An 18,603-nucleotide genomic window follows, 5' to 3' on the forward strand; every position below is an offset into this window, starting at 1 on the left:
GCAGGGATGAATATAAAAAAGGTGAGTGGCTTGGACAACGCCAAGCAAATCTAGGACACCCTCAAGATATCTCATGAGGGAAACGACGCCACCATGATCACCAAAATGGAGTTGGTGGAAGGCGAGCTGGGAAGATTCGCGATGATCAGGGGAGAGGAGCCAACACAAACCTACAATAGGCTCAAGACCCTGGTCAACAAGATTTGAAGCTATGGAAGCACAAGATGGACGGACCATGACGTCGTCCGACTCATGCTAAGGTCATTCACTGTAATTGACCCCCATCTTGTAAATCTTATTCGTGAAAATCCCAGGTACACCAAAATGACGCCCGAAGAGATCCTCGGAAAATTTGTGAGCGGGCGCATGATGGTAAAGGAGGCTCGATACATGGACGATGCACTCAACGGTCCACTACCCGTCTATGAGCCACAACCCGTTGCTCTCAAAGCAACCAGCAGCAGGGAGGCACTACCAAACAAGGTGGCAGACAAGAAAAAGGCGGGAAGAGGGAGAAAAAGAAAAACTACAGGAAGGCAAAGGGCGAGGCGCACCTTGGAAAGGAATGGGATTCGGACTGCTCCTCTTCCGACTCTGATGATGAAGGATTAGCTGCCTCGGCTTTCGACAAATCTTCACTCTTCCCCAACGAACGCCATACGTGTCTCATGGCCAAGGAGAAGAAGGTAAGTATTCGAGACACACCTAAGTATTCTTCTTCTAGTGATGAGGATTCTTTCAATTATGAAGTAGATTACTCTGGCTTATTTAAAGATTTAGATAGAGCTAAAGTTGAGAAAATTAATGAATTAATTGATGCTCTAAATGAAAAAGATAGACTGCTAGAAAAGCAAGAGGATATTTTGTATGAGGAACATGACAAATTTGTTAGTGTACAAAAATCTCTTGCTTTAGAAACTAAGAGAAATGAAATGTTGTCTTCTGAGTTATCTGCTTGCCATGAAACTGTCTCTAGTTTAAAGAGTTTAAATGATGAATTAAATGCTAAGCTAGAGAAAGCAAATGAAACTAGTTCATGTGTAGGGCATGTTGTTATTTGTAATAGATGCAAGGATTTTGATGTTGATGTCTGTGATGAACATATTATTGCTATTACTAAATTGAATGATGAGGTGGCAAGTCTTAATGCTCAACTTAAGACTTGCAAAAGTGATTTTGATAAATTAAAGTTTGCTAGGGATGCCTACACTATTGGTAGACACCCCTCAATTAAGGATGGACTTGGTTTTTGAAAGGAAACCAAGAACTTAACAAGCCAAAATGCTCCCGTTCTCAACAAGGAGAAATGGAAGGCCCGTATGGCTAGTAGTACTCAAAGGAACCATGCTTTTATTTATGATAGGAAAATTGCTAGTTGTTTCAATTATAATAAGAGTTATGTTCATGCTGCTTATTATGATTCAAAAGCTATGTTTGCCTCTAGCTCCACTCATGATTATGGTAGAAGTAGGCCTAGGAAAAATCATGTTGTGCATCATGTGCCTAGGAAAATGTGTAATAAACCTACTACTATTTTTCATGCTTGCAACACTTCATTTGTACTTTCATGTAAGAATGAAAAAGTAGTTGCTAGGAAGTTGGGATCCAAATGAAAGGGAGACAAGACTTGTATTTGGGTTCCAAAAGTTATTTTGACTAACCTTGTAGGACCCAACAAGAGTTGGATACCTAAAACCCAAGCTTAAATTGCCTTGCAGGTTTGTGCATCCGGGGGCTCTAGCTGGATAATCGACAGCGGATGCACAAACCACATGACGAGGGAGAAGAAGATGTTCACCTCCTACGTCAAGAACAAGGATTCCCAGGATACCATTATTTTTGGAGATGGGAACCAAGGCAAGGTTAAAGGATTGGGGAAGATAGCCATTACATCCGAGCATTCTATCTCCAATGTGTTTTTAGTTGAATCGCTCGGATACAACTTATTGTTTGTGAGTCAATTATGTAACATGGGCTATAATTGTTTATTTACAAATATAGATGTATCTGTCTTTAGAAGGAGTGATGGTTCATTAGCATTTAAGGGTGTATTAGACGTCAAACTCTATTTAGTAGTTTTTTCGAAAGAGAATGCCGATCTAGATGCATGCTTAATGGCTAAGACTAATATGGGCTGGCTTTGGCATCGCCGTCTAGCACATGTTGGGATGAAGAACCTTCATAAACTTCTAAAGGGAGATCATGTGTTAGGACTAACTGATGTTTGCTTTGAGAAAGACAGACCTTGTGCATCATGTCAGGCAAGGAAACAGGTGGGAAGCACTCATCACAGCAAGAATGTGATGACAACATCAAGACCACTGGAGCTTCTTCACATGGACCTCTTTGGACCCGTTGCCTACCTTAGCATCGGAGGAAGTAAGTATGGTCTTTGTTGATGATTTTTCCCGCTACACTTGGGTATTCTTTTTGCAGGACAAATCAGAAACCTAAGGGACCCTAAAACGCTTTCTAAGGAGGGCTCAAAATGAGTTTGAGCTTAAGGTGAAAAAGATAAGGAACGACAATGGGTCCGAGTTCAAGAATCTACAAGTTGAAGAATTTCTTGAGGAGGAAGGCATCAAGCACGAGTTCTCTGCTCCCTACACACCATAGCAAAACGGTGTGGTAGAGAGGAAGAACAGGATGCTTATCGACATGGCGAGAACGATGCTTGGAGAGTTCAAGATGCCTGAGCGGTTTTGGTCGGAAGCTGTGAACACAGCTTGCCACGCCATAAACCGGCTCTATCTACATCGTCTTCTCAAGAAGACCTCATACGAACTCCTCACTGGTAACAAACCCAACGTTTCTTACTTTCGTGTATTTGGGAGCAAATGCTACATTTTGGTGAAGAAAGGTAGACATTCTAAATTTGCTCCCAAGGCAGTAGAAGGGTTTTTACTAGGGTATGAATTAAATACAAAGGCGTATAGGGTCTTCAACAAATCATCAAGATTGGTTGAAGTCTCTAGCGACGTTGTATTTGATGAGACTAATGGCTCTCCAAGAGAGCAAGTTGATCTTGATGACATAGATGAAGAAGAAGTTCCGACGACCGCAATGCGCATGATGGCGATAGGCGATGTGCGACCACAAGAACAACAGGAGCAAGATCAGCCATCTTCCTCAACAATGGTGCATCCCCCATTCAAGACGGTGAACAGGTACTTCAAGAAGAAGGGCATGATCAAGGGGGAGCACAAGAAGATCAAGCAATGGAGGAAGAAGCACCACGGGTCCCTCCAACTCAAGTCTGAGCAACGATCCAAAGACATCACCCCGTCGATCAGATTCTGGGTGATATCAGCAAGGGAGTGACCACTCACTCACGCTTAGCTAATTTTGGTGAGCATTACTCGTTTGTCTCTTCTATTGAGCCTTTCAGGGTAGAAGAGGCCTTGCAGGATCCGGACTGGGTGTTGGCCATGTAGGAAGAGCTCAACAACTTCAAGAGAAATGAAGTTTGGAGCCTGGTGCCATGTCCGAAGCAAACATTGTGGCAACCAAGTGGGTGTTCCACAACAAGCAAGACGAGCAAGGGGTGGTGACAAGAAACAAGGCTCGACTTGTGGCAAAAGGTTATGCCCAAGTCGTAGGTTTGGATTTCGAGGAGACTTTTGCTCCTGTGGCTAGGCTAGAGTCTATTCAAATATTATTAGCCTATGCTGCTCACCACTCTTTTAGGCTGTTTCAAATGGATGTAAAGAGCACTTTCCTCAACGGGCCCATCAAAGAGGAGGTATACGTGGAGCAACCCCCTAGCTTTGAGGATGACAGGTATCCCGACCATGTGTATAAGCTCTCTAAGGCGCTCTATGGACTTAAACAAGCCCCAAGAGCATGGTATGAATGCCTTAGAGATTTCCTTATTTATAATGCTTTCAAGGTTGGAAAGCCGATCCGACTGTTTTTAGAAAGACTTGCAACAGTGATCTCTTTGTAGGGATGAAAACGGTCGGAAACGGTATTTATTCGGTAATCAGTTTTTCCTTTGATTGCGAATAAATAGGATATAAAATATACAATACAAATTTGTATTCTTATTTTTAACATCCAGCTTGTTAAGATTCATAAAAGGTAAACCTCAAATTCATCCTACATTTTCTCAAATAATAGATATAAACTTTGGTATGGATTCGGAAACAAATTCGGTAATTTTTTTCAACTTTTTGTGTTGTAGGGAGCAAATAATACATAAAACAACTTATATAATATTTTATTCATATTTGTACTAATGTGCTTGATAACATAAGAAAAGATCAACATCAAATTTTATACATATCTATTTTAAAATATTAAATTTGTTCTAACAGTTCGGTTACCACTTTCATCCCTATCTCTTTGTGTGCCAAATTTATGTCGATGACATAATATTTGGTTCTACTAATCAAAAGTCTTGTGAGGAGTTTAGCAGGGTGATGACGCAAAAGTTCGAGATGTCAATGATGGGCGAGTTGACCTACTTCCTTGGGTTCCAAGTGAAGCAACTCCAAGATGACATCTTCATCTCCCAAACGAAGTACACACAAGATCTTCTCAAGCGGTTTGGGATGAAGGACGCCAAGCCCGCAAAGACACCGATGGGAACTAACGGACATGTTGACCTCAACAAAGGAGGTAAGTCCGTTGATCAAAAGGCATACCGGTCCATGATAGGTTCATTGCTTTATTTATGTGCTAGTAGATCGGACATTATGCTAAGTGTATGCATGTGTGCTAGATATCAATCTGACCCCAAGGAATGTCACCTTGTGGCTGTTAAGCGAATTCTAAGGTATTTAGTTGCTATGCCTTGCTTCAGAATCTGGTATCCAAAGGGGTCTACCTTTGACTTGATTGGATACTCAGACTCCGATTATGCCGGGTGCAAGGTTGATAGGAAGAGTACATCAGGGACGTGCCAATTTCTAGGAAGGTCCCTGGTGTCCTGGAGTTCCAAGAAACAAACATCCGTTGCTCTATCCACCACTGAGGCCGAGTACGTTGCCGCAGGATAGTGTTGCGTGCAACTACTTTGGATGAGGCAAACCCTCAGGGTCTTTGGCTACAATCTGAGCAAAGTCCCACTCCTATGTGATAATGAGAGTGCAATCCGCTTGGCGGATAATCCTGTTGAACACAACCGCACTAAGCACATATACATCCGGCATCACTTCTTGAGAGACCACCAGCAAAAGGGAGATATCGAGGTGTACCATATTAGCACCGAGAACCAGCTAGCCGATATCTTCACTAAGCCTTTAGATGAGAAAAGGTTTTGCAGGTTGCGTAGTGAGCTAAATGTCTTAGATTCGCGTAACTTGGATTGATCTATAGCATACATGTGTTCTATGCCTTTGATCATGTTACTTTATGCATTTAAATCCATTATTGTTTATTTGTGGTGCTCAAGTTGTACACGTGATCCCCGTACCTCACAAGTCCATATGCAAGTGATGCACATATTAAGGGGGAGATGTGCTACAACTTGACCTTTTGAGACTAACCTGGTTGTTTGAGTATACTTGATGTAGTCTAAAAGGTGCATTGAAAGGGAAATGTGGACTTGGACGATGCAAAGACTTCCACTGCACTCCGGTATTAGTGTAATTAATTCCAAGTTCATTCTTATGCTCTAATTGCCTTTTGCTCTGAATTGACAATTTTGGTGAGGCAATGGGGTTAAATGGCCAACAATGATCCCATTTTTGGTGCTTAATGCCAAAAGGGGAGAAATTAAGGCCAAAGCAAATGGATTAGCCAACCACTTGTGATTTTTGAAAATAATAGAGTTAGAATTTTTTTATTTGTCCAAAATACTCTTAATGCAAAATTTGGTCTCTTGTGGGGGAGAATTTTGATTATGGAAAAAGGGGGAGTTTTTGGCACTTGATCAATTTTACTCTTGGAGTAACTCTATATGTGCCCAAACAAGTGTGTTTGACTTAGAGATAGGAAAAAGAATTTGATTTGCAAAAACAAACCAAGTGGTGGCAAAGAGTGATCCAAATATGCCAAATCATAAGCAAAAACAATTTGGTGTTCAATTTGAATCGATATTGCACTTCTTTTGTTGCTTTTTGATGTGTTGGCATAAATCACCAAAAAGGGGGAGATTGAAAGGGAAATGTGCCCTTGGCCAATTTCTATAAGTATTTTGGTGATTAGATGCCCAACACATTATTTGAGTACTAATGTGCTAAATGTGTGAAAGGTGCAAATCAAAGTAAAAGGTACGTTTCTAGACTTAGTACATTGTTTTTGTGAACTAACATTGTGTGTCTAAGTGCTAGAAACAGTGCCGAAAAGAGAGGAATCAGATTGCAAAAGACTTGGTTATGAGCAGCCAAACTTCAGCTCGGACTGGCACGCCGGACTGTTCGGTGGTGCACCGGACAGTGTCCGGTGCGCCAGGCTGGTCTCCGGTGAAAAGGCCGCTCTCGGGAGTTGACGACGGTGTACGGCAATAATTCACCGGACTGTCCGGTGAGTCATCCGTGGCAAACTCGTCGCTCTCGGGAAACGGAAAAGGCGACATGGCTATAATTCACCGGAGTGTCCTATGGTGCACCAGACTGTCCGGTGGTGCACCAGACTGTCCGGTGAGCCAACGGTCGCCAGCGCCAACGGTCGGCCACAAAATCTACGGGCGACGCGTGGCAGCTCCAACGGTCGGCAGGGGGCACCAGACTGTCCGGTGTGCACCGGACAGTGTCCGGTGCGCCAACGGGCCCGGAGCTGCAACGGTCGACTGTGCCCGATTTGGAAAAAATCGTGCACCGGACTGTCTGGTGCGCCACTCGACAGAAGGCAGGACCCTTCCAAGATTGTCTCCAACGGCTCCTAGCTGCCTTGGGGCTATAAAAGGGACCCCTAGGCATATGGAGGAGTAACCTAAGCATTCACTAAGCATTCTAAGACTCCCACACTCCGCCACTGCACATTTGATCGATTATGTTAGTGATTTGAGCTCCGTTTGAGTTGTGAACTCTCTGTGCTACGTTTCGAGCTCAAGTCTTGGCTTGCGTGCGTGTGTGTGCTGTGGATTTGTGTCTTGTGTGTGTTGCTCTTCCCAACCTTACTTTGCACTTTCTTTGTGATCTCTATTGTAAGGGCGAGAGACTCCAAGTTGTGGAGATTCCTCACAAACGGGAAAATACACTAAAGGAAAAGACCGTGGTATTCAAGTTGATCATCGGATCACTTGAAAGGGGTTGAGTGCAACCCTCGTCCATTGGGACACCACAACGTGGAAGTAGGCAAGTGTTACTTGGCTGAACCACGGGATAAAATCGCGTGTCTCTTGTGATTGTTTTCTCTGTGATTGTTTTGTCAACAAGAACTCGCCTCAAAACTACTTAGTCGCACTAACACTTCTATAACTAAGTTTTGTGGCTATTTAGTGTTTGATTTTACAGGATCACCTATTCACCCCCCTCTAGGTGCTCTCACTATCCTCGATAAATATTTTCCATATGCAAAATGTCGAGTTTCGTTTAAAATAAGAATCTATAAAAGAAAAGCTAATGTGGCATTGAGGTGGTTGTAGGATGATAGTAAAGGATGTGCACTCGAGCATTGTGGTAAATAAAGGCTTACGACGGTTAGGGGGTGTAATGGGCTCTAAAATTTACACTATACAAGTTGAGGATTGAACCAGATTAGGACCGGGCTCTATTTATATTCATTTTTGAACTAAAATTATTTAAGGGCCTAAACTTATAGTGAAGAAATATTTGGATTGTGATCCATTACCACCCCTAACGACGATCAATATCGCATGGTGTGGTCGGTAATTGATGTGGTGGACGATGTAGACCATCTAGGCTAGAACCAGCCTTATCGTCAGACTATAACCACCTCAATGCCACATCAGTTTGCTAAAAGATTCAAACGAGCAATTTTTAGCTCTTGTATTTAGATGAATTTCTTTTTTATCACTCGTGGTTTGTTTCTCGATATTCTTTAGGGGTTTCATCCCATCGCGAGTAACTCTTTAGACACCTAGATCAACGACTTTTAGTAGCAAGCCATTCTAGTACTCTAATATAGGAAGTTAGTATTGTCAAAGTTTGGAGGCCTAGAGGTATCCATCTTCCCTCTCTAAATAGTGTTAGCAAAACGACGGTTAGGCCAAAAGGTCCATTTTGATCCACTAACTCTGATACAAATTAAAGGAAAACGTGATGCCTAAGAGGGGGTGAATTAGCCAATATATTTCACAAATAAAGGCCTCTATCTTTTGCCTAGTCAAAACTTATGCAATAAATAAACTATCTATGTACAATTATAGTTTTGAATAAGTGTGTTGCTTTCTCTATTGCAAAGGCTTATGCAACCTGGGTTCTAAATCTATCCACTAGCCTAACAACTAAGCTAAGAAGATAAAGCATATAACTAAGTATACAATATAAATACGGAATCTTAAAGGTTATAGAGATACAAACTTCCATCAATGACTCCATTATTTTATCGAGGTACTAGGAAGTATGCAAGCTTACCCTAGTCCTCATTGGACCCCCTTGCAAGGATGCCCATACAACGGCCATGCTCTCGATCAGGTAACTATGTGGATAGCCTAGGCCTTCCCCATAAGTGGGTCTCCAACAAAGCCTCTCTTGGATGCTCCCCTATCTTCACTATCAAGTTTTTAGCAAAAATAGTGTTAGCCTCTTCCTTGCTAGTACACGGTGGTGGGCACACCACAAATGTAGTTAGTGTGACCTCACAAGATAACAAGCCACTTTAGTACAACTAATGCAGTGGTGCGCGCAAGTGGCTAGAGGTAATAGGTGTTCTAACCTCACTCAAATACTAGACCAACCTAGAGCAAGTGCTATAAGCAATGGTCTAACTAACCTAAGCACTTCTCATTGCACATATGCTAATCACCATGTGATTCTTTAAGCACTTGGATGTCTAGAGCTACTAGAAGTGTCCTCAACTCTCTTGATATATTCCTCAACTCCCACACATATCAAATGATAGTTTGGTGGTATTTATAGATCCCAAGTCCAAAGCTAGTAGTTGGTAGTGACATAGAAATTCTGCACACTCATCGTCCGGTGTGCCCACATCAAACTAGCCGTTGGAACTAACCTTGCTGACTATTTGAGTTAGGGCATCTAGATTTTTGACCAGTGCTTGTAAAGCCTGAAATTTGTATAAGAGAAAAATAATATAAAAAATAAATATATTTATATGTTAATGTTTTGGGATTATGGAACCTTTAGAGATTATTGGTTCTTGTTCTTTTCTTTTTGCATATCCACATAATGGTATTAAATTACTCAGGTAACAAATAAATAAATACATAATTATTAAGACAGCAAGGGGTAGGCTGCCCCATTCCCGGTTCTGCCATTTCCCATTCCCAATTCTGTCATTCATAGTGGATTCCCTGTTCTCAGCACACTCAAATCACTCAAATCCACGCGCCTCCATTCCCATCACGCAAACCATTCTTGTTCTGAATACTCTGCACGTCGACCATTTCATAGTGGATTCCCTGTTCTCAGCACACTCCTCCATTCCCATCACGCAAACCATTCTTGTTCTGAATACTCTACACGTCGAGGTCCACTTGACAGTCTCTCTCTTCCTTTGCCATTTCCCATTCCCGATTCTGCCATTCATAGTGGATTCCCTGTTCTCAGCACACTCCTCCATTCCCATCACGCAAACCATTCTTGTTCTGAATACTCTGCACGCCGAGGTCCACTTGACAGTCTCTCTCTTCCTTTTCATGTCGCAACTCAACGTTCTCTCGCGCAAAAAATTGCCGGGAGTAGAGATCGGCAAGAGCACTTAACCACAATTACTTCTTCTCAAGCAGCATAGCTTATAAGTTGGTACCGCAATTGTTGGCTGTCCAGTATGGTACTATATTTTGCAAGTTGTGACGACAACGGCAGCCCGCAGCTTATTTGGTGCGGCCCATGTCGCATGCCTAGCAGCCCGCACGCCTCTGGCCCCGGTCCAGCCTGCCGTTCGAGTCCACCTCTGCTGCTCTCCCTGCCCAGCAGGCCTCCCTCCACCTCTCCCTGCAAGCGCTCCCTCACATCGATCTCCCGAGACACGGCAGCGCCTTCCTCCTCACAACCGCTGCGCCATCTTCAGTCCATGCCCACACGCTCCCTCTCCACTACATCCACTCTGCCAGCTCTGCTCCTCCTTGCTCTCTAACACGCACGCTTGAAGACCGTGGAGGCCGGTGACAGAGTCGTCGTCTGGAAGACGGGAAGAGGAAAGTTTGGGGGAAGCACGCTTGGATGTTGATTGGTTTATGCTTTATCCAAAATGCCCTAAAGATTTTAATTTTTAATCAATCATTGTTGCTTGCAGAGACTGCGTCTCACGATTTGAAGCGATTTGTGTTGTTGAAGCTTTGATTAAGCAAGCTGTTTCTGTTCACTTTATACGAAGGTACAAATCTGAACGTTATGTAGGACATTTCAGCTTAATTACTACCAGTAAAGTATACTCATTCGACCAATCCAAATTTAACTAGATCGTAAATGAATGCCACAGCAGGCTTTCCATCAGAATCAACTAGGCATAGAATTCAGACCAAAGGAAAATAGCTTTCAGGCATGATAGAAGATTAAAACAAATTCCTCTACTGTCTAGCATATTTTGTGTTCAAGCAATGTCGTAGTTGGTAGTTGCAACATTGTTGCAATACGAGGAAACAAAGAAGGTTTTGTTTATAACAAGAATGTAAATATGAAGCAGTACATGACATTTAGTGGGTACAGACTTAAATTAGTACATGCTTCCCCTTCCTTTTTGTGAGCGCAATTACTTACAACTGCGACTTGTCTACCAAAGATTAAGTGATTAACATAGTATTGTTCTTCCCTGTTGTTTTCATTTTGACGCAATCCGTGGATTTAATACCAACAAAACCATTGGAGTACCTGTGTTCTATCAGTAACGAGTGAATATGGAAATTCACACCGATTATATGGTGAACTCATGTTTCTTTTTCTAATGCAAGGAAAACTGTAAAGTCTTCATTTTTCCCTTTCTTGACAGTATTTACGAACAAACCACCATTACAAACGAATATAAAAATGTATTGTTGTGTTCTACAAATGCTTACCGACAGTCTGAACAATGAAGATCAATGTGTTTTGTATTATTCTTTGAAATTGTTTCTGTTACTGATTAGTTAATGTATATAACACTTTGATGGTTATGTCTTCATCCATATTAATTTGTTTGATATTATTGAATACGAATGAATTAGTACTATTTCTAATAAGACTCGATCATCTAATGTGTGTTTATTAATACTTTTAAGCTTAATAATTTAATCCCAACTGCAAGTATGGTTTTTCTTTTGGAAACCCAAAAATAAAATAAAATGAGTGGTAGTTAAGAGGAAATGTATATTTTATTGGGATGGTCCTGCGAAGTGCGAAGATATAGGGACAGAGAGCGATTGCTGATGTGGTGTGAAAGTGGGATATAGAGGGCATAATTTAGGGGGGCACTGAAGACAGTCTAAGGCTGTCTCTAGCAACATCCTCTAAATTTCATCCCGTAAATGATTATTTTCCGTCATTTACAATTCTCTCTAAAAGATTCCATCCTCTACATTTTTTACATCTCTAGCAGCGTCCTCTGAATTACATCCTCTATATCAACATAATCAATGTTTTGGGCCATAAATGGGTCGTATAATTTCTGTTGTGGGTTTGCTCGTCGTTGACCTGCCATATTTCTTCTCACGAGATAGAAGGCAGCCCCAGTGTTCAACCATGTCCTCCTCCGCACATGGCCGACGTCGACCCTTCCCTGATCTGCGCCCATGGCTAGCGGCACCCCCCTGATTCGTGTCTGCTCTATTCTTGCCCCGTCCCAGACATGCATCGTGTGTCCGTCCTCACCCTGTCCTAGCTCTGAGCCCGTGGCCAACGTCGCCTCCATCAAGCTCAACATTCTTCACCAGATGTGGCTACGTCGCATGATGGAGGTCGACATTGTCGTGCTTGGAGACGTCGCGGGCAATGCCACCTCCATCTCCGCGCTCGATCTCTGAATCCCAAGTATCCGCTCGATCTCCTCTCTTTCCTCGTTCTAGCACCCTGTTTTACAAATTTCCGATGTCGTCAGCGTTGCGACTGAACCAAGTTGCTCCCCTCGGCAACATTGCTTCTTTGACCTCTAGAAGCTTCTGAGGTAGCGTAGGAGAGAACAAGAGGACGAGGCGCGCGCGTGAACAGTTGATAGCGAGCGGCCGCCACTCCGCCAAATGTTCGCATGCTATATTTTAGCAGAAGTTTTAGTGTTTCTTGTTGGAGCAATATTGGACATGTAAAACCTCTATATTTAGGGTACATGGTGTTTACAGTCTCTTGTTGGAGTGTCCCCACCACTTATTTAGCGGCTACAGGAGCACGCTACACGCCGCAGCGGTGCCCCCTATGGTGCATGTCAAATCATGGTAAGCTTCTCTCTCCCTCCAGATGAAGTTGGACTCTACCGAGCGGTCGCCAACTTCGTTGTCTCCCGCGTTCATGGCGAGGTTGGCAACAAATGGTATTCGAGCAACGCTCAAGGCGACGATAGTCTCCCCCGCCTCTCGGACTTTCCGAGGAGTTCCTGGAGTGCAGGGTATTCATCCCGCGTCACTATTGTCATCCTAAATCCTTACTGGCTTCCGCTCCATCCTTGAGTTACCCTCGGCATGCAGCGACGTCGGCGCTGATACTTGGGCACTCAACAACAGCAGGGCAATCCTAAACTCCATGTCTGCCTAAGTGGCTCTCCCACACGTGTCTCGCCAATCGCCTCACGCCCTTGCCTCCGGTCATTCGCACATCGACCGGCGACTCTATGTGTCATCCTCCTGCTCCCCTCCTACCCGGCTCCGACGTCTGCACTGTGCACCACATGAGGCTGGTGGGCAGCGGAAGCTAGCAGCCTAGCTTGAATGACCTACATCATATGAAGAAGATGCCCCAGATGCTACTTGACTACAAGGTTTCTGTTTCTCAGGTGACTAAATACATCATGTGCTAATGTTAGCGATTCTTGTGTGGAAGTGAAATCGAGCCAATTTGAAGCCAGTATTGTTTAGGTGTATTATTTTTACTGGATTTAGGTTGAAGGTTAGTTTGTCTTCGTTTTAATTCTGCAAATACACATTGACAACCTAATGACTTTCTATTGTTCTAATATCAGACCAATAAACCTTATGTCGAAGAAAACTTTTTTAATCTGTTATGAACGGTATCATCTTTGTGACCTCTTGTTTCCATTTCCCCTTGGATTCATATAATTAACTTTGGACACCAGAGCAATAGATTTGTCATCAAGTATTAGCATAATCTGTTATGTCTTGCTTGGTTCAGCCTCAAGAGGTTTTATGCATGTTCTTTTGTATTGCTTGGGTTGTTAACTTTTTGTATCCATTTGGTGTTGGTGAGGGTGGGATCTGTTATTCCTGAAGTAATGCAAAATCCATTCATTATGATCATAGTAGGATTATGGCTACACTGATTCTTTCTTCCTCGGTGGAGTACAATTGGTGGCCTTATATACATGATGTGGGCGTCATTTTTCTGATTGCCTCTGAATGCCTATATCCATTTTCTAGGTGAACATGGTATTTTTTATTTAGCCAATTGAATCATCTCCTGTCCTTTCAACAATTTGTATTTGTAATCATGTGCATATATTTATCCTCAATTTGAAATCGAACTCTGAAAATCAAATTGTCCTTCCTATTTGATGGTACAGGGTCATGCCTTCGGATAATGAAGGAGAAGATTTAGGAACACAATTGTCTCGGCTGTTAGGACTTGTGAGTACTCTACCCCTTATTGTCTCCCTATTGCTCCCAAGCCCCAAATATAACCGGGATCCATTTTGAGATTAGTTAAGCTAATGCAATTGGTAACATGTTCAAGGCAACTCATTTCTTCCAGTGATTCCCATCAATTAAATAGATGCAAGATGTGTGCACTATCAAAAGTGGATCACACTTGGACTCGAAAGATGCATATGTTACTGTCATGCATGTGAAGTTTGCAACAAAGAAAGGTGGGCGAATACAAATTTTTTTTTGCCAAATTGTTTACAAAATATTTTTTTGTGCCTTTCATTTTTGTATTCATCGAAAACTGAAGTACAGCATAATTTGTTTTTGTATTATACAATTGCAGGAATAATTAAGATTATTTTATATGTAATTAAAGTTTATAAATAATTTGTATAATTTCGAATATTAACACATCAATGCCTATGCAATTTGTTTTGGAAAATAATCAATAGAAAATAAAATGAGTGGTAGTTGAAAGGAAATGTATATTTTATTTGGATGGTGGTTAAGACCAGGAACTTCACGAGTAGCATCCAGCATAACAAACAATACTATATTTCTGCAGTATAATTTAGTTGACTTGCTTTATTTGTTGTTAGGTGAACACCCATTGTGCAAAATCGATAGCTACATGAAATGTAGTGAACTAAAGTGGGTTCAGCTTGAAGGTACATGGTCTTTCATTTCCCAAATAACTATGATAGTGAAATAACGCTACAATCATCTGACAGGCGATCAACAGAAACTTCTCTTGTTATTCGACATAAAACGAAGGCAAGCATATTAACGCATTTAATGCCACACTCAGGTCGGTCTTTTAAAAAACATCAGTTTTTTAATATGATATCAGGGCCAACTTACAATGTTTGTTATACTTTTTTGCAGATTGATGTCATGTCCAAGTTCTTCAAGCTGATGATGGTAGGTGTTCTGCTTCACTTCTTTCTCATTGTTGAAGTTGTCCCAGGTTGTATTCACTCTTAGAACCCCTCTATTATTTATTTTTGAACAAAGCTTCCTTTTTTGTTACGTCCTAAAATGATATCAAGCAAGACCATTATTTCTGTGGGTTGAGTAAATCTAGATTTTTTACTTGGCATGATGAGACAATCTGGAGAATGTATACCAATTATGTTGTATGCCTTTTATATTTATCTACATTACCGAGTGTAGCATATTATTTGTTTCTATCTTAGTCAATTATTACTCATGCTATGGTATATTTTTCTTTTGCTTCTTGAAAATAATTTAACCTATGTTATTGAGTCATGTTATAACATATTATTCTTTTGCTTCTTGGAAATAATGTAACCATAGATTGTGCTTCAAAATTATTGTCGTCTTGACCATCACCATATGCACAACAGGAACAAGGTCTGCTACTCAGCTTGCATCAATGCTACAACACTAGCTCTTGTATATGCTAGGATTCCAATGCGAGACACTGTCACATCTTGTAGTGTTGTCTATTTGTGTTCTACTCCTTTGCTCCACAGGAACCTACCTAATTTTCATAACTTTAGCAGTAGTCTTATGGTAATAAAAGTCAAACAATAATAATGTATTGTGCTAGATCTGAATTACCTCGAAGACAGTGTTGGGGGTTCCGATGTCACTGTTGACATCATATCCAAATTTGTATCATTTTGTATGGTGTGATATATCTAGAAGCTCTAAGAATTTTTGTCTTGTGCAGGTCCTGCAATTAATGAATGATTTGAACCAAAGTGTTCGAAATGTTGTTCTCTTGTATTGAGGTTAGTTAATTCCATATTTGATACTATATAGGCCTACTTTAGCTGACATTTTGCTTTTTCCACACCCATGATGACGGGTATGATCTCTATTTCTATTGATCTTGTTCAATTTCTCAATAGTTACATCCTACATTTACAACCTAGAGAGATTGAAAATTTTTTATAGCAACATCTTAATTATTAAAACTCTCTGTTGTTTGCTCCACCACGAGCTTCCAGTGCACTTTCTCTCTCTATCTCGTGTGATCAGGTTGTTAAGATATGCATCTACTCATATTTTAATTTTTAGCAGATATGTATCTAAATTTTCTTGTGTTTTAATACAGGCTTACTGTGTGCTTGAGGTTCTTCGACCTCTCTATGAATCCCCTAAGATACCGGCACAAAAGATAACTGTTGCGATATGTGTCATTGATCAATTTCGTTGTTACTAGGAGTTTAAGGTAAAAGACATATGGCATATGATGACTTGTGGACATGTTATTAATGGAATGTACTGTTATATATATTGAGTATCTGTTTGAATTGTAAGGCCTTGTGATATTTCCTAAAGATTTGTATAAGTTTGTAATTTGTTGTGATAGTCTTAGTATTTAAATTATGCAATTGATATGACATTATTAAAATCATATATAGAAGTCTGTATAGTACTAATGGTTGAAATGTAGTGGTGAAATAGCTACATAAAAATAATAAAATTTATGTATAACTAGGATCACAAATGGATTACGAAATCTTTTTCTTATAACATACATTTGTATATAAATTATCATGCTATTATATGTTTCCGTTGCAACGCACGGGCACTCACCTAGTAAATACATAATTATGCATCTCATGCTGAAGTTCTTGTATTGTTGCATTTGAATTCAAATTCATGAGACAAGTTTAATTTTGAAAAATAGAATTTGAATTCAAAGAATAGAGATAATAAAAAAGAAAAAAATACTTCCAGACCTGTCCTGGGCCTAAAGCTGCGCTCTCGGCCCAATATCCCGTGCCCAGCCCAGATGTGGCATCGACACCTTGGGCCCACCGGCTAGCCACGCTATCGAGCATCGCGAATCGGGTAACATCCTCTGTAACACAGACTAGTGGGGCCAGGAAGTAAGCTCCTCTCACGCGCTCTCTGTGTCGTCCAGGCGCCAACTTGTGGACCCAAGAGGCCAGTTCAACCGTCTGCTTCAGCAACCGTTGACGACAAACCCGGGGAGTTGGGCAGCCGTTGCGCCCAACCAACTCCATATGCGCCAATTGCTCTCTCCCCTCGGCTGTGATAAAGGCACGCGTGTGTCGTCGCCCTGGTTCCACCCGCAACCCCCGATATTGCTGTGACGTGAAGACCAAGCCTGTCGCCGCAGTAATTGGTGCTGGGTGGAGGATTGAGGCGCCCCGCAGTGGCACACATATTGTGACCTAGTCGCTAGAAGCAGGAGGGGTGCTCCAACTCGGCGTGAATTGCTCACCGGAGGCGTTTACTGGCGAGGATACGCACTTCATCGGGTCGGGATCATTCTACCCCAAGATTTCTGGTATGACTCACGCATTTAAGTTTGCCTTTCTTCCAGTAATGCGTACACCGAGTAGCCTGGGATTTTGGGTGCCTCTGTTGTGGTCGACATCTCCGGCCATGGCCTCCGCCCTGGCCGTGCGTGGGCGCCGCCCTGTTTTGGTGGAGGAGCGAGTTGGCGTGGGGAGCACCGTCAGATCTTCATTGTTATTCCCAGATTAGTTAGAGAAGATACCGGTTGGGTCCTCTAACCAGCACCGTCGATTTGGTAGTGGTCGGTAGAGATCAGGTTGTTTCACACCCTTCACGCGATCTAATCCGGGTCGTAGAATCAGATCGTGCGACCGGGAGGGAGTGAGTGGATCATGACCCGTGGATCGTGGATCTCAGATCCGACAACCGAGAGAGATTGCGGGTTAATAACTAGTATAGATCTAATCTGGCGCGTAGGTTTTGGATCGGACAGCCGATCTCGCCCCGTACCCCTTCGGCCAGCCTGCTTCACGTATGATTCCTTGTGCTTTGCCTAAATTAACCCGTCGTCTGGTCAGGTGTAGAATAGTTGCAGTGGGGCCTTGAAAATTATAATTTGAACCCTGACTTTCATGAATTGATAGCCGCATTCCAAATGAAGTTTCAGATCTATTAAAATAAATCAAAAATGGGTTTTAATTCCTAAACCTTAATAAATTCATAACTTCTATAATTTAGCTCCAAATTGATCCATTCAAGTTGCATTAAATTCATCATAATATTGTTTATCATCTAGTAACCCTATTTTGTCATGAAACATAGATTAAAATTTATGCACTTAGTTATTTCTATATCAACCACTTAAAACTTCGTAAAATCATAACTCTTTAACGGTAACTTCGAATTTAGTGGTTCTTGAACCTACGATCTCGTTACGATGCGTAGAATATTATCATACATTCTATTCTGATGTTTGGTGTGATGTTAATTTCTCCTATACAATGTTTGTTTGTATTGTTGCGAGTAGACGAGCAATCAACCGAGGACCCCGGTACTCAGCAGGTGGAAAATTCTGAGCAGGAGCTCGTTGAAGGCAAGTTGTGCCTTTGACCACTTTTATTTTCCCAATAATGTTCTCTATAATCATTTTGGCATGTTTAGGCTTAATTTTGATGGGACCCAATAGGTCACCCTAGTCTGCTTGTAACACCCCGGGATCCACAAACACCCCAGAATGCTACTAAACTACACATCTAACATTCATATATAAAATTTCGACATCATCTCCTTTGAAAATTGCATAAACGGGGATGCAACAAAGTATAAATAGATATCATGATAAGAAAACATAAAAGACATTAATAATCTGCTAGCAATGGGAAGACAACCATAACAACATGAACTGAATTAATCAGTGTGCACGACTAGTTAAAAACAAACATCCTTTGACAAGAAGTTTCTAATTAAATCATGACTGTGTCTGGGCAGCATTATTATGAGAGTGAAGGTGGATGTGCTGCTACTTCCCACTCCCCTTGATGAGCAACAAG

The 18,603-nt window shown here is 41.7% G+C and overlaps 1 long non-coding RNA gene across 7 annotated transcripts; it reads left to right on the forward strand.

Annotated features, from left to right (window-relative positions):
* Window positions 1-9,950: 9,950 nt before the first annotated feature.
* LOC103650527 (uncharacterized) lies at window positions 9,951-16,096 on the forward strand. 7 transcript variants are annotated; one of them, XR_002268066.1, is made up of 8 exons: window positions 9,951-10,407; window positions 13,472-13,588; window positions 13,732-13,795; window positions 13,902-14,034; window positions 14,413-14,481; window positions 14,545-14,621; window positions 14,699-15,570; window positions 15,897-16,096. It is a non-coding gene; the product is annotated as an uncharacterized lncRNA (long non-coding RNA). The 7 variants fall into 7 exon arrangements; XR_564210.2 differs by having other exon boundaries at window positions 13,920-14,034; XR_564208.2 differs by having other exon boundaries at window positions 13,941-14,034.
* The last annotated feature ends 2,507 nt before the right edge of the window (window positions 16,097-18,603 follow it).

Source organism: Zea mays, chromosome 3, assembly GCF_902167145.1.
Source record: "Zea mays cultivar B73 chromosome 3, Zm-B73-REFERENCE-NAM-5.0, whole genome shotgun sequence".
In the NCBI taxonomy this organism is placed as follows: Eukaryota; Viridiplantae; Streptophyta; class Magnoliopsida; order Poales; family Poaceae; genus Zea; species Zea mays.